The following is a 12767-nucleotide window of genomic DNA, read 5'->3' as shown; positions in this document are numbered from 1 at the left end:
AAGCCAGGCATAAGTCTCCTCTAAGAAGTCTATATGATACTGAGTATAGTTACAGGGACTTTAGTCAGTCTGTGTAAGGCATGTGCTGGAGTCCCTTGATCTTCTTAGTTAGAAACTGCTGAGGTCTCTCCAACTGCTGCAGGTGCTTTGTAAGTTACATGCCGAGTATAAAGGGGTTATAACCTCTTTTGCTCTACAGGCAATGCCTTCATTAATCAATTGTGCTACATAGAAAGCCTTCTTTGCTACAGTAGACACATGGTGGTCAAATATAAGATCGCAGTCTACTTGTGATCCCAGATCTGTTATCCCTTCATAGGTACATAGGGCATTGTTGTTAATTTGATACTTTGAAGGGACATGATGATACATTTCTTTGCATTCAGTTTGAGACCATGACTAAGACACCAGCCATTGGTCTGCATAAGTCCCTCCTGACATCATTTGGGGTTTCAGTAATTGCACCCAGTTTGCAGTCATCCACAAACTTGGTCAGCCACAACCCCTTAGTTTTAGCCTGAACTTCTGAGAAGTACATAACAAACAATAGGGGGCCCAGCACTGACTCTTGTGGCACCCCCACTGGTGACATGTCTGCTGTTTGATGTGCAGTCACCCACATTGATAGTGTGTGACCGGTTTGTGAGCCTGTTGGCAACCCATCTTACAACAGAGGGGTTAACATTCAGTTTTCTAAGTTTATCAATAATTCCTGAGTGTGGGATTGTGCCAAAGGCCTTTGCCAAGTCGAGGTATGCTGTGTGCACAGATTTGCCCTGGTCACATTTTTGAAGAAATCCACCAGGTTTAACAGGCAGGATCTGCTCTTGACAAAGCCGAATTGGGTTGGATCCAGAGTTAGGAGGTCACCTATGTCTTTATTTATGAGGTCCATGATGATACGTTCCATGGCTTTACATATGAGGCTGGTCAGACTTATGGGTCTATAATTCCCTGGGTCTGTTGCTAAGCCACCTTTGTGGAGGGGAATAACTGTTGCTGTTCTCCATTCCACAGAAACAAATCCTGTGGTTAGGCTGTGATTGAATAGGGTACTTAATGGTGTGATGCTAGTTCATGTTTTAGTTTGTTTAGAAGACAGCCTGGGATGCCATCTGGTCCCAAAGAGGCTGTGTTTTTTTCCTTAGACAAGGCTTTAATGACCTGCCCTTTAAATATATAGAGTGTGTGTGTGTGTGTGTGTGTGTGTGTGTGTATGTGTGTGTGGGGGGGGGGGGGGTTGGGGAAAGGTTTGTGATAAGTTTGGAGGGGATAAGGGATTGAAATGTTTGCCAAATCTGTCTGCTAGCAGGTTTGTTATCATTGTAGGGTCAGTGTGTGTGATACTGTAAGTCACTAGTTCGGCACATGTTTCAGTCTTACCTTTTAAGCTATGTCTGTAGCTGTAAAAGGCCTTATGATTATCCTTTGCTGTGATTGCTAAATTTTTCTCAAAGTTACCCTTAGATGAATTGGCATGTTGTTTTATTTGCCTGTTGAGGCTGAGGAGGTTGCTTTTCCATTGTTGAGGCCTTGCCTTAATTTTTCTTAGACAGCAACATTTTGCATTTGTTGTAAAGATTTTTCATGCTGATTGTCCACAAAGGTGGTTTGTTTTTTACTTGGCATTTATACCTTCCCCTAGGAGATTTTAGTTTGACTTCACCCTTTGTGAGTCGTGGTGTTAGTGCCAGTTTGAAGGTGACTGATTTGTGGTCAGATTTCACTAGCGATGGTCCAACAGTTGCAGTGGTACATCTGTTTATCATGTCAGTGAGGACCAGATCTAGTATGTTTGTTAGTCTTGTTGGGGTTTGAACAATTTGTTCCAGGGCATTTGAGTTAACAAAGTCAAAGAACATTTGCACTAGTGAGTTAGGGCTAGAGTATGTTTCCTAGTTGATGGTGGGATGATTGAAATCCACCATAACCAGAGTGTTTGGCAATATTTGGATTGACTCCAGTTTGGTCAAGTAGGCCTCGTGTGCATCATGATCCATAGAAGGGGATCCATAACTAGCTATGACTTGAATGAGGGTCTTACCCACAGTAATCTGAACTTGGAGTAACTTCATGGAGTTGTCCAATCTAAATAGTCAGGAGGTGAATTTATCCCTAATACAGATAGAAACACCCTCTCCTTTGGTTCTCAAATGTTTGTTTTGCAGTATGAAGGTGTGGAAGGCTTTGTAGCCTTGTATGGCTGGGGTACTCTCTGAGACCTTGAACTAGGTTTCTGTGACTGCACAGATACCTACATCCTCCAGTGATAGAAGTGCTTCCAGGGTGTGCAGTTTTTGGTGTATGTTTCTAGTGTTTACCAACATGACCCTTATTTTGTTATGGTTGGCAATTTTCACATTGGCAGTTTTGTTTTTCAGACCTTGGCTAAAAATGGCAATATGGGGGAGCCAAGAGCCTTTGCTAGCAGCTAAAAGCCTAGTGTTGCCAGGTGCAAACCGTCTCTGGCAAAGCAATGAGGTTTGTTGACCATGTCAACCAGACTGACAGAAACTGGATCCCCTTTGAATGACACCAAAAACTAAGCCAATTATTGAAATCAGTCATTTTTTGTTTATACTGTGGCATCATTCTAGGTGAGAGGATTATGCTGCTCAAAGCTAGGGACATACTTGCCTGGGACACATACTCATACAGCTCAATCATGTCTCTCTTCATATAGTCCAGTGAGGTACGTCTCAGATTGTTCACTTATAGGTTCATAGGTTCATAGGTTTATACTAGGCTATCTGCCCTAAGGCATTTATAAGCCTAGCCCAAATTTTTGTGGCTTACGCCACCCCTTATATGAAAAAATACTGTGCCCATTAGTTTGTTGTGCCTCTGTCCAGCAGTGACACAGAGATGATTCCCGGGGTAAACCTACGATCTCCCATCCACAGGTCTAGATTTCTCTTGAACAGAGTCAGCGAGGTGCTCTGCCTCACATGGACCGGGATTTTATTCCACAGCATAGGGAGTCTCTGAGTGATAAATCTATCCCTCCAGCACGCCCTATTTATATCCGTGCTAAGGTTTAAGTCACTTGCTCTAGTGGTTTTGGTGGATTTGGATTTTTGAGGTGGAGCATGTCCATTAATTCCGGGTTGGACATGGCCTTGTATGTCAGGCACATGTCACCTCTGAGCAGACGGTATGCGACTGAATAGAGCTGGAGTTTCTTCAATCTGGCAGCATATGACAGATTTTGGAGTCCCTTTATCCTTTTGGTGAGGAACTTTTGGGGTCTCTCCAATTGCTGCAGATGTCGGGTGAGATACATCCCGAATGGGGCATTGTACTCGATCATTGGTCTGATAAGTGAAGAGTACAGGGGAACAATAACCTCACTAGATCTGGATGTGAATCCCTTCATGATCAGGTGGGCAATGTAGAAGGTCTTTCTAACCACTTTAGCAATGAGAATGTCAAAAGAAAGGCCACTGTCAACCTGGGTCCCCAGGTCCCTGATAACCTCTTCTGTGCTTAGTGGATTGCCACCTATATGGTAGCTTGGGGTTACCTTGTTTTTCCCGAAGGGTATGACTATACATTTTTTGGCGTTTAACTTCAGGCCATGGCTCTGGCACCAGCTATCTGTTTCCGTGAGTCCCTTCTGAAGGATATCCGTGTCTGATGCACTTTCCACTATGGCGCCCAGTTTGCAGTCGTCTGCAAACTTTGTCAGCCAAATTCCTCCTATGTTGGCCTGTACTTCTGAGAAGTAGATGCCAAACAATAGGGGGCCAAGGACCGAGCCCTGTGGGACACCACTTGTGACCGGCTTGGAGTCTGACACAGCGCCAGCAACTCTAACCCTGTGGGTTCTGTCCTTAAGCCAGTTTGCAACCCATCTTGTGACATATGGGTTTACATTTAAGCTGGTAAGTTTTTCTACAATACCCGAGTGGGGTATTGTGTCGAAAGCCTTTGCAAGTTCACGGTAGGCTGTATGGACTGCCTTTCCCTCATCAATGGCCTTGGTGACTGTTTCGAAGAAGTCGACCAAGTTCAAAAGGCATGATCTTCCCTTGACAAAGCCAAACTGGGTCGGGTCCAATGTCTGCAAGTCCCCTATATCTTTGTTTATGAGCTCCATTATGATCCTCTCCATAGCTTTGCAGATTAGACTTGTTAAGCTTATGGGGCGGTAATTACCAGGGTCCGTAGAGGCGCCGCCTTTGTGGAGTGGGACAACAGTTGCCATACGCCACTCCTTGGGCACGTATCCTGTGGTAAGGCTGAGATTAAACAGCTGCCTTATGTGCGGGTTTAATTCCTCATTTAGCTCATGTAGCACACAGCCGGGGACACCATCCAGTCCCATTGATGCTGTGTTTTTAGCTTTAGAGAGAGCAGCTTTCACCTGCGCATTTGAGATGTCCGGGAGGCTACACTCGGCTGGGATAGTTATCTCTCCTTTAGGGGAGGGGGGTGAAGTTTGCACTGAACCTGTCTGCCAGTATGTTGGCAATGTCTGTGGGTTCAGTGATTTTTGTATCATTTTGGACTAATTCTGAGCATATCTGGGAGTTTCCACCCAGGTTCCTAACATAGCTGAAAAAGGCCTTATGATTGTCCTTGAATCCATGACAATTTTTCTCTCAAAATTGGCCTTAGTTGATTTTATGAGTGCTCGTATTTTTTACTAATAATGATCAGGGGTGACTTCCCTTTTATGGATTTTGTTCTATCATGTAATAGCTTTCTCCTCTTATTGTAAAGTTTGTTAATGGCTGGGGTCCACCAGACTGGACGTTTGCCCTTTGTGGAAAGAGTCTTGGTTTTATTTGGGATTGCCTGATCCATGCAGTCCTGGAGGTGTTCATAGAAGGCATTTGTAAGGGCTTCCGCAGCTTGGGTTGTGGTTTCCACTGGCTCAGGGGCCTTGAAGGATACCACACCAGTCTTGAGTAGTGTGAAGTTTGCTTTAGAGAAGTTCTTCACTATGGTCTTTTTTGTTTGGGGTGGGGGCGGGATGTGGATTTCCAGTGAGATTAGTTTATGATCAGATCTCACCAATGAGGGATATACTTCCGGTGTCATACTTCGGGTCATAATGGTACTTATTCTTGAGAGACCTGAGTGCATGTCTGATCTGATGAATTCTGGCACTGGACAGTCAGCTGACCATGACTTTCTCCTTATCTAATCTGGTGAGACCCAAGTCAACAAGGCTGGCAGGAGAAATAAGGGTAGTCCAACTGTCCATAATGCTAGGTTTGAAGAACTGTTATGGCAAAGGGGGTGCTTTCAGGACTGCTCTAGAAGGTACACTGTAGATGGGTATTCCTGACGGGGTTTTTGGCTGGTGTTTGTATAGATCACAGCTCACGAGCAATACTTCTTAGACCAAAGATGGACTGAAGATGAGGACTACATTAAAGTCCTACAGCTGTATCTAATGGAAAATTGTTGAAATTATCTGTCCGGCTATTTCACACAATTATGCTGCAGTGTGTGGTACTGAGTGACCATCAAACAAGCAGATACCCCCTCAAATGTGGGGCTTAAATACCAGAAGCTAAAAACTAAAAAAAAAAAAACTTTAAAAAAGTCAAAAGAACCAATGAGGTTGCTTACTCCAAGCCCTAAACCAATCACCCTTCATCAGAGAGGTTCCAATCAGCACACTTCTCTCACAGGGGTGCAGAAGGACCCCTTCCAATCAAAGATGGCTTGGAAAATGTGCTCAGAATACAACAGCCACTACAAACAGACCCAGATGCAGCAAACCTGTATCTGGACTATGCTACATCTACTAGCTACCATAGTTTAGGCAGGAGACAAAAAAAATATTTTGAATAGCAGAAAAACAGCAACGAGGCACTAAAAAATGTTTTAAATAGTAGAAAAACAAGGAGACACAAAAGAATGTTTCAAATGGCAAACAAATCAGTTATTTAAGACACTGTTTGGTGGGAAAAACAGAAAAAGTCAAACAGATGCTTTGCAAACAATGAAAAGTAGCAAAAATTACTTTGCAAACAGTGAAAACAGCAACAGAATATGACTTGACAGGCACAGTGAGGCAGGCAAGTGCAGTACAAACAGCGCAATTTAGTTTACAGTATTAAAATACAGTATTAAATAAACAGACTACAATAAAAAGTGCAGTAAATAGTATAATCGAGCAAAAAAACAGGCGACTTATGGTTCTTGGGAATCTCAGAAACCACTAATTGTTTGGTATCTGAGCTCAGAGCTGTGGCTGTTAGCCCACCTAAGTTCAGCTCAGATTAAACAAGCAGAAACCCTCTCAAACTCAGGGCTTAAATACCAAAAGCTAAAAACTTAAAAAGAAAATTTAAAGAACTCAAAAGAACCAATGAGGGTGCTTACTCCAAGCCCTAGACCAATCACCCATTACCAGACAGATTCCAGTCAGCACACTTCTTTCACAAGGGTGCAGAAGGGCCCCTTTCAATCAAAGATGGCTTGGAAAATCTGCTCAGAATATGACAGCCACTATAAACGGACCCAGATGCAGCAAACCTGTATCTGGACTATGCTACAGATACTAGTTACCCTAATTTAGGTGGGAAACACTACAAAAATGTTAAAAACAACAGAAGAACAGCAGTGAAACACTAAAAAGTGTTTTAAACAGTATATAAACAGAATGTTTTAAACAGCAAACCGCAACTTTTCTCGCCAATCACACTCTCAGGCATCTGTTTATCCTAAGAAGAATTTTGCAGACTGTCTTCATAGTCCTGAGGTTCCTCTGTTACTTTGAACAAATCCAGCTTACTTTCACTGCGTGATTGTTAGCAGCAGGCAACAGTGTAAAAGTATTTTGCAGGCAGTAGCAGCAGAATGAGTCTCTTCAGCAGTGGTGTCAAAGCCGGTAAGATGAGTTGTTTCCCTCACAGTTGTTTTTCTTTCCTTCTTTTTAAAGAGATGTACAGTATGAGAGAAGTGTATCAGTCAAGACTTTTTACTATAACATTTCTTGGTAAAACCAAACTAATGGGAGGACAGAAGGCTAAAATAAAGGAAACATTTGAAATATTAGATAAATGTTGCTTAAGCTCATATAACACTTTGTGTTTGATGCTTGGTATCATTTTTTCTACTGGGTAATAACAGAGATAAAAAAAAAGGTAGAAGAGTCTGTAGCACCAGAAATTGTAAGGGCCAAATGTATAAATTATAAGCCTAGTTTGCTCATAAAAATGGAACAAACTAGGAGTATTTTTTATTGTTAACACCTTTACTGAATTATCACATAAGACATAAGCAAACAAATTTATATCAAAGAAAATAAGCCATGTTTGCATATCCCAGTTGCAAACACTATACATCATATATAATCTTTTGTATATTTATCATAAATTCAACATTACATAAAGTGATCAGTTCCTGCCTTTCCTTAAATCTCCCTCCTCCTCCAAAACATTACTCTGCATGTATTGATTCCACAATTTCCATTTTTTCTATGTAAATTGCGTCTATCTTTTTCTAAAGATCCCACTTCCAATTCTATCTCTGTTACAATACTCAGTACTTCAGATATAGTTGGTATAAACTTTGATTTCCATTTTCAGTAGTTGCTTTTTTGGCAGCCATCAAAATAAACCTACTATGTCTGACAATTCAGATCCTGTATCCAAGCTTAAACAATGATTTACCTAGTTACACCTATTTGCTCACCTAATATTTCGGACAGAGTAATCCTAATCTACCCTATTCTATTTTAAGGATCATCTTATTCCTCTTGACTCTTGTCCTCTTCCCCTCCCAGATAAAATCCTTCAGCTCTTTATTAATTACTGTCCACAGCTTTGCCTCTGGTTGATAAAATATGCTTGATCTGTATAAAAAACTAAAGGGATTAAACATTTTCACTGCTTGTATCTTGCTAATCATATGCATAAACAAGAACTTCTAGTTTCTCAGTTTTTGTATTATCTTGCGTTTAGTCTCTTCCCACATATCCTTAGCTGCCACAATAGAATCCTTTTTAATGCATACTACTAAATACTTTATTTTATTGTGCCCCCATAAATATGGGTATTTTTGGTTCCAAATCATGTGTGCATACATAATTCCCAGCTATAGCCTTTGTTTTATCTTTATTAATTTTATCTTGAAAATAAATGAAGCTGTCTCAAGATGTCCCACAACACTGATGTGTCCTTGTCTGGTTTTATTAGGTACAAATAATATAATTTGTAAACAAAGCCACTTTGCTTTGATTACCATGCCAACTATATCCTTGAATTTCTGAGTATCTTATTTTCTTAGGCAATAAATATGAAGCAAATTCAGGGGAAAGAGGACACTCCTGCCTGCTTCCTCTTTTCAGACACAACTTATCAGAAAGGAACCCTCCAAATTTACTTTTGCTTCTGATCAGTCATATATCCTCCGAATTAACCTTACTGTTTTATCATGGAATGCAAATGCTTCTGTTGCTCTACTCATAAAATCCCAAATTACTGTGTCAAATGCGTTCCCTGCATCAAGACCCACAAACAACAGTGGCATTTTCTTACATTCTGCTTTCCTCTGGATCATTATTGATCTATTAATGTTGTCAAATGTTTGCCTCTCCTCCACAAAATGACATTGATCAATTTCTATCAATTTTGGGAAAATCTTTGCCATTCTTTTAACTATTATAGTCATAAACACTTTATAATCATAGTTTAAAACTGAAATGGGTTTGTATGAAGCTGGGTCTAATGGGTCTTTGCCATCTTTAGATATTACATCCACATTTTTCTTCCAGGATGCTGGTACTTACCTTCTTTTAAAATATTGTTAAACAAAAGCTTCCATATATTTATCACTTTCTTCCTTCCTAGCTTCCCAACTTCCACAGAAATAACATCTCTTCCTGGAGACTTTCATGCAAATTGATTGTACGTTTCTGTTTTTATCTCATCTCCTCGATGTTTAACTGTTAATTGTTGAGCCTCATCTATATGTAACCTTGGCATATTTATATTTTCCATAAATATTTCCATTTATGCTCTTTCTTGATTTCCACATTTCTCTGCTTTATGCAAATTTTATAACATTTCTGAAATATCTCTAATACTTTTACGGAATCTCTGGTTAGTTTCTTGTTATAGACTCCATATGTCTGGCAACACCCTTTCCACTTCCTTTTGTTTAAGCCATTCTGCTAAAAGTTTTTGTATTCTGGAATTATTACTAATCGTTTTCGCCAGTTTTTGTATATGCAGCTATCCAATGGACTGCCATAAAATCAAACATGTAGCATGGGTGACTATTATCTATGTTCTTGCTTTCTGTGTGATTATAAGACATGGTTACTTTGAAACACAAATTTGTGAACTGTGGATGCTGGATGACTCCATTGTACACTTCATGTCATGATTCTGTACTGGCTTGAAATATTGTCATTGTGGAATGATGGCTGGATCACTTGCAGTTCTTTGCAGACAGACATCAACAAATAAGCCAAAGACTTGTATAAATATGTCAATATACAGGGAAAGCAAACCGTATTTCATTTTAACTTGCATTCCTTTTTTAAAGACAATAAAACAATATTTTTGAAGTTTTTTTTATGCTACAAGTTAATTTCACAGTTTGCATAATTATTTTTTGTATGTCATTAGTGTAAGTAAACATATTTATGTGCTTATTCATGTACATACATTACAGTGGTAGTCTTGTGTAAAAGCTTAAAATCTACAACCATGTTCACCATCTGCAGAAGTTTTTTTTTTATTAAAAAGACCAAATAATGCTTTTTCCCCCAAAATGTATAGTTTTTCAGACAAGTATTAGAAAATATTGTTGAACAAAGATTTCTGTATGTACCTCTGCCTGGGTAAAAGTATCATACTCAGTATCAGAAAAAGAAGGAACAAGATTTCTAGTTTTATAGTTTCTTGGAAAAAGCTGCATCAGGATTTCTTTGAAACAACTAAATAGAATGTGCATCCCTTTGGGATGAGAAATGTTTAGTAAATGTTGAAGATTAGAATCATATTGGCTTTGGACTGTCACAAAACAAACGTTAAATAAATCCATAAGGAATAACAGCAGTTTTTCTAAACTCATGCATATTATCCTGATACCCCCTTATTTCATCCTTAGTACTCTGCAATTGGGCCACTTCTTGTTCTGTGAGATTCCCCTTATTCTGTAATACAAATACAATCAAAGTTGGTACTGCTGAGAACCTCAGGAAACAAATCCACCAGGGAAAGTTTTGTTAAAAAAGTTTATTGAACAATCCACACAATAAAGAATTAACCCATTAACTATATCACCACATTGTCATCCACAATATTGGACTTCATCAGACAAGAAGTGAATGGAAAATCAAACACTTTAAATATCCTCTGACAGGCAAAGTAATTAATCAATTAGTCAATCTTAAAGGGAAAGAATACATAAAAACATATCTACAAATCTTTTGTACAAGAAATCAATGACCATTGGTAGACAATGAATGTAAACATCCCAGAACAGGAGAATTCCATTCATAATCCCCATATGACCTAAGGGATACACATATGAAGTTCATAAAAAAAACTCATATATGCCAAAAATCATGATATATAAGGCACTTCATATAATAATGCATACATATAACAAGTAATAAATAAAAAATAATATATAATGCATAATATATAAAAGAAGAATGGGGAAGACTGATAGCAAGCTAAAGAAGAGAATATATGAGCATCTGTATGCTATTTCTAGGAAGGATGAAACTAACAAGCGTAGTATGACTTGACATTCTTTGTGTTGGAAGAAATTTTAAAAGAGCCTAGAGGGAGCAATGGGTGACCAGGACTGAATACAAAGAATTCTGTTGGCAAATTATTTTAGAGTCCAAAAGATATCCTGGGTTGAATGAACATGTTTCCATTGCCCCGATGTTGAAGCTTATAGCAGATAGGCTGTAGTAGCAGAAAGATTGTTAGCTGTGGTTTTAGATTTATCATCCCTGGTTTTAATGTAATTTTAGTTTTTTTCCAACATGAATTATATTTTTAGTATTCATATTTATTCTAAGAGTTTTTACATTTTTGCATGCTTTACATTTTATATACATCCATATATTTTATATATTATGTATTTTTTTGTTTATTAATTGTTATATGCATGCAGTGTTATATGGAGTGTCTTATAGATCATGTTTTTTGGCATATAAGAGTTTACTTATGAACTTTCATATTTGTACCCTTGGGTCATAGGGGGATTATGAATGGAATTTTTTTTTTGGGGGATTTTTACATTATTTGTCTACCAATGGTCATCGATTTCTTGGACGAAGGATTTATAGATATGTTGTTTATGTATTTTTTCCCTTTAAGACTGACTAATTGATTAATGACTTTGCCTGTTGGAGGATATTAAAACTGTTTGATTTTTTATTCACTTCTTGTCTGATGAAGTCCAGTATTGTGATGAAAAACTTGGTGATATAGTCGATGCGCTATTTTTTTATTGTGTGGTTCATTCAATAAACCTTTTTAATGAGACTTTCCCTGGTGGCCTTGTTTCCTGAGGTTCCCAGTAGTACCAACATGGATTTTATTTGGATGCTGTAGCTCGTTCTGTGCTAGAGAGTTTTTGGTGCTGGTTTTGTCCTCCTATCTGATTTGTGCTATTCTGCAATACTTATTTGTCAGCCCCTCTAAATAAGTCCTGTTACTTCTTGATCATATCTCTTTTTCTTCTATTTATACCCTGTTCTTAAACTCTACTTTCATTTTATCCTACTCACTAGCTGTAACTTCTGAAGAAATTTCTATCTTCCCTAATAACGCTAAAATAATTTCCACTATGCATTCCTTAAAGTCCTCTCTTTTCAAAAGGTAGGTATGGATGTGCCAGTGTTTCATCTTTACTTTATTACCCTGCATTTTCATCTTAGTGGTTATTGGGTCAAGTTCAAAAATAGTTATTGGGTGTGTGCCAATACTTTCAATTAAATACACATGTTCCTGTGAGATAGAATTTCTGTTTAGTCTAGCTCAGTAATTGTACCTTGAGGAATAATATGTAAATTATCTCAGAGTTCCTACTACTAAATTCATGTCTTCCATATCGAATATTTTTATAAATTTCTTCAGAAGTCTGAACCCTTTTGTTTGGAAACATATTGTTATTGATAAAATATGTATAAATATCACTGCTACATGATGTTGAAATACCAGTGATTTGTAGGCATGTGCCCTTGATTAGCAATAAATACTTCCATATTTTATGTAAATATCTCAGTCAGTGTTCACTTAATAGCATGTCTGGAACACCATTTCATGTGATAGCTCGTTGATGACTGCTGATACAAATACAGTGATCATTAAGCAATAAAATGAGATGTCTTTTTATGCCAAATTATGAACATGTGCCATATTAATTTTTCTGTTGATAACGTATACCATGTAGAGTATAAACTGTACTTCTTGGTATCATATAAATCTTTCAGTGGGTTGAAAAAGCTGTCATTAATGCCTACTGTTTGTCTATTACAATTTTTTAGATATTTGTACTTGTTTAGTCATAAATTATGCATATATGTATAAAAATCATATTTATGTAAATATCTCACACATTGTTCACCTAAATGTACTGATGAATAAAATTTCCTGTGCCTACTCAAAATAAATGCCTAGCTAGACAAATGGGGCACTTGGTACCAGGGAAAATGTGAGATATTTTCCAGAAATATTATGAATGCTTGCTATGTGTTAAAAATTATATTAATACCTTGAACCAGAGAGTGTTTGTATAGTACTCCATGGGATAAATTGAAAGCTTACACAATG

General features: G+C 38.2%; 1 protein-coding gene across 2 annotated transcripts in view; it reads left to right on the top strand.

Moving 5' to 3' along the window:
- The window catches only part of LOC122813471 (serine/threonine-protein kinase TNNI3K), a 2121983-nt gene that overhangs the window by 136707 nt on the left and 1972509 nt on the right, over positions 1-12767 (top strand). The window lies entirely within an intron of this gene.

Source organism: Protopterus annectens, chromosome 10.part0, assembly GCF_019279795.1.
Source record: "Protopterus annectens isolate FY-2018-M chromosome 10.part0, PAN1.0, whole genome shotgun sequence".
Classification (NCBI taxonomy): Eukaryota; Metazoa; Chordata; order Ceratodontiformes; family Protopteridae; genus Protopterus; species Protopterus annectens.
This window is presented reverse-complemented; position numbering and strand designations above follow the sequence as displayed.